Here is a 4,469-nt window from a genome sequence, read left to right on the forward strand (position 1 = left end):
CTGGGAATGGGAAAGAGGCTTGGGCCTTGTGAGTGGGTTTCTGGAAAGATGCTGTTGTACGTAAAACAAGCTCTTGTCACAAATGCTGCTGGCTGGTTCTCTGGATGGGCTCTCCAGAAAAGAGCCTGGGTGGTTACTCTGACTTCTCTACAGTGGAGAGTTCACGTGGTGCCTCTCAAAGCAGTTGCTCCTGTTCTGTGTGTACACTTTTGGAGCTCTTTCCTGTCTAAGTGGGTGCTATTTTCAGTGCTGAATTTTGTCTGTTGAGCACATAGGATTCAACTAGCCCCTGTCCAGCCCAGGCTAGAGTAACTGAATCACTGAGTGCCCTGCCCATTACCCGAGAAAAGAAAGACCACATGCCAAATGCCCTCAGGTGGAAGGAGTGATGGAGCAGGAACCTTCATTACAATATTATTAAAATAGCTTTGGCAAAAGGAGGAGGACACAGGCAAACAGCAGAGGGCCAGCCATTTAGTTCCCTGCAGACAGTCCCCACTTGTCTGTTCTGTTGGCCAGGATTCTGTGGGTCAGGGTGCAGGATAGGCCATGTATATTTTGTAGAATTTTCTATCCAAATGCCGAGAACCACTGCTATTGTGATTAGTTTACACATCCATGTTAGAATATTACCCAGCCGGGCATGGTAGTTTATGCCTGAAATCCCAGCACCAGGTGACTGAGGCAGGGGGATTGCCAACTCAAGGCTAGCCTGGGTGTGGTAGTTTGAATGTAATTGGCCCCCTAATCTCAGGGAGTGGCATTCTTAGGAGGTGAGGCTTTGTTGGAGTGGGTATGGCCTTGTCGGAGGAAGTGTGTCACTGTGGGGACGGGCTTTGAAGTTTCCTATGCTCAGGATACCACCCAGTGTCTCAGTTGAATTCCTGTTGCCTGCAAGATGTAGCACTCAGCCACTCCTCCAGCACCATGTCTGCCTGATGCAGCCATACCTCCTGCCATGATGATAATGGACTGAACCTCTGAAACTGTAGGCAAGACACCTCAATTAAATGTGTTCATTTATAAGAGTTGCCATGGTCATGGTGTCTCTTCACAGCAATAAAACCCTAACTAAGACAGTGGGATACTTAGCAAGACTGTCTCAAAAAAGAAAAAAACAAAAAAACAACCCACAAATAAAATATTGTGGAACTATTCTTCTTCCATCAAGTGTTTTCTTGGGCAGTGGATTCTGTCAGGTCAAAACAAGTCTGCAGTTTGGGGGAGTTGAAAAGAGGTGCTCAGGTATCCTTGAAAAGGTTAGCAGGAGTGCTGTGAGGTGGTTGTCTCTCCAGTTCTGCTTTAGTGAAGCTGCATCCTCCTCCTTGGAGTCCTCTTCTCCTCAGGGCAGCTGCCTGCCAGTGGGTCTCCTGTCTGCTCTGACTTGCGTGTGTCGTTGCCTGGCAGATGTCATCCTCACAGACATGTGCTCCTAAGCTGTGGTTTGGAAAAGCTAGGAGGCTCCAGGTTGCACAGCCCATGGCGAACCCGGAGCATGAACCCCTGAGTGAGACCCAGGAGTGTCTCTACTGGGTCGTACCTTGGGCCTTTTCTAACGAATATTCTTTCAGTGCCTGTCTGTTTCGAGATGAGAAGATAAACGCTGTGAGGGAAGGCAGTAAGCACCCTAATTTTTCCTTATTTTTAGAAAAAAACCAAAGCCCTGTAGTTCACTGCACTCTTTGGTTTTTGTCCAGTTGTAACAATCTAGAGTCAGCTGGGAAGACTGGAAACCTCCGGGGAGGAACTGCCTCCATCAGATCATCCTGTGGCCATGTCTGTGGGGGCATTCTCTTGATTAGTGATGGATGAGGGTGGGCCCAGCCCGCTATGAAGAGTGCCACCTCTGGGCAGGTGGACCTGCATTATATAGGAAAGCAAGTCACCAGGCTTGTGGAGGCAGAAGCAGGCAGATCTCTGAGTTTGAGGTAAGCCTAATCTACAGAATAAGTTTCAGGACTGCATAGAGAGACCTTGTCTCCCTCCCTGTCCCCCTACCCCCCCCAAAAAAGGCAGGCTGAGCAAACCATGGAAAGCAAGCCAGTAAGCAGCATTCCTCCAGGGTTCCTGCCTCTGCTCCAGCTTGAGTTCCTGACTTGACTTTTCTTAATGATGAATGTGATGTGGAAATGTAAGCAAAATAAACCCTTTCCTCCCCAACTTGCTTCTAGTCATGGCATATTTCACAGCAAGGGTATATCGGTTATCTTTTGTTACCCAAGCCCGTGAAAACTAACTCAGGTTTAAAATTAATCAGTGTGGTTGTGGTTTGTTTCTCTCTCTCTCTCTCTCTCTCTCTCTCTCTCTCTCTCTCTCTCTGTCTGTCTGTCTAAGTGACTGATAACAATTCAGACAGGCTCAAACAAAAATGGGCTGCGTCTGTCAGCATGCTGTTTAGTCCTCCTAAATATGATGCAGTAACGTTGTGAGACTTGGTGGGAGACCGGCTTGGACCAGCTGATGTGTCCTAGTACTCGGCAGCCAGGCCTCTCAGAGCAGGGTTTATTCTTCTTGGAGCGCTCATGTGGAGTTAGGCAACCCAGAAGGGGACGATGCTAAGCTTTTCTCTTTCATTCCCAGGGTCTCGAGCAGTGACAGGTACCTGAGGGCGTTCTAGCTTCAAGACTGTTTTCATTTCATTTCATTTTACTTTTGGTTATTTTTTAAATTAGTGTATAGAACAGTGAGTTTCACTGTGACATTTTCTATGAACTTTATCTGTCCCCTCTCACTCTCCACCTGTTCTCCTGGCCTGCTTTCTTAAATACTCCTCATCCTTCATTTCTGCTTCTTTTTATTTTCTTCTTTTGTGACGTATATTCCACTCCCTACTATTGTCTGGAGTGTTTCCCCAGATCTACTCGTCCTCTCGCTTGGTCCCCTTCCTAGTTTCATGACCTGTCCTCCTTCTCTACACACACAGAGAAATGGAAGCTCGGGTCTACATCTACAGAAAACAAGAGGTATGTGTCTTTCTAAATCTGGGTTATTTCACTTTAATATAATAATTTCCAACTCCATTTTCCTGTAAAGCGCTTTCTTTTTTAATTTAAGGCTGAATGAAATTCTGTTGGGTTTATGTACCACTTTTTCTTTACTCTTTCACTGATGGCCATTTGGGCTGGTTCCCTTTTCTAGATGCTGTGAATAGCATGATGTAAACATGAATGTGCATGGGTCTTTGTAGTGGCTATCTGCTCTATGACCCTGAAGCACAGCCCTAGAGACTTAGCAGGTAATTGCTCTACCTATGACCTTGAAGTACCTGCCCCTGGGGCATGGCCTCAGGGCTCCTCTTAAGACCTGAGATACACTTTCGCTTCTTTTCTTTTTTCTTCGCTCCCTTGTAGGACTTGGATGCTGGGACACCCTCAGTCCTGTAAGAACAGTGTGGGACTGTGCCTCACCTTTTCCAGGACATTGCGACAATTCAACAATTTCTATGTTGTCTTGTGAGTTTTCCTTTCTTAATAAATCCATTTGTCCTTTAAGCAGACACCGTGGATTTCCTGAATTAAACCTTTGTGGTGGGGTGGCGAGTTCTTTGGGTATATGCTCAAAAGTGTATAACTGGGTTATATGGTGGTTCTCTTTAGTTCTGTTTAGGGGAAGTTGACTGAAATAGCAGAGTGAATGATTTGGCACCAGTCTGGGTGTTAACGTGTAGTAGAAGACATCTGTGAACTGGACTTGTGTCCCAGACATGCTTCAGAGCCAGTGGCACCGGGGTGCTGATGGGGTGTGGAGTCGGTGGCTCTTGAGGACTAAGGGTGTCAGTAATTATCTAGTGAAATGTGTAGATGTAACCAACAATCTTATTAAATAAGAAATACAGAACCAATGTAAAAGAGAAAGCCGAGAGGTCAGAGCTCAGAGCTAAAATCTCACCCTTCCTCCTGTGGTGTCCCAGCTTCCCGAAAGAGAGCTATATCCTGTCTGTTTGTCTTTTTATAGTATTTTGTTCTGCCTTCTCATTGGTTGTAAACCCAAACACGTGACTGCCTCGTCACTGTCTGAATGTACAGTCCCCCAGGTCTTAAAGGCATATGTCTCCAATGCTGGCTGTATCCCTGAACACACAGAGATCTATGGGATTAAAGGCGTGTGCCACCACCGCCACACTCTTGCTATGGCTCTAATAGCTCTGACCCCCGGGCAACTTTATTTATTAACATACAATCAAAATCACATTTCAGTACAATTAGAATACCACCACAGAAATGAGGAGGAAATGGGGAAAGGTGAGAAGGGCAAATAACGTGTGAGTGAGAAAAGAAAAGGTATGGGTTGGGTATCAGAAATAGAGGAGAAATTATTGCACAGAAGGTACCAGGGACAAACAAACGCAGCAACAGAATAATCAGTTATTAAAATAAGATAAAGTAGAAGTCATCTAGACTTTGTCATATTCCTTTCTCGCTGGGATGGCGGGGTTGCTCTTGCCTGCATTGTCTTCTGGATTAGTCTCA

General features: G+C 45.9%; 1 long non-coding RNA gene across 1 annotated transcript; it reads left to right on the top strand.

The window, feature by feature from the left end:
- The first annotated feature begins 2,048 nt into the window (after positions 1-2,048).
- LOC119087467 lies at positions 2,049-3,637 on the top strand. Its single transcript, XR_005090940.1, has 2 exons — positions 2,049-3,235; positions 3,351-3,637. It is a non-coding gene; the product is annotated as an uncharacterized LOC119087467 (long non-coding RNA).
- The last annotated feature ends 832 nt before the right edge of the window (positions 3,638-4,469 follow it).

The sequence above is a fragment of the Peromyscus leucopus genome, chromosome 1 (genome assembly GCF_004664715.2).
Source record: "Peromyscus leucopus breed LL Stock chromosome 1, UCI_PerLeu_2.1, whole genome shotgun sequence".
NCBI classification, from domain to species: Eukaryota; Metazoa; Chordata; class Mammalia; order Rodentia; family Cricetidae; genus Peromyscus; species Peromyscus leucopus.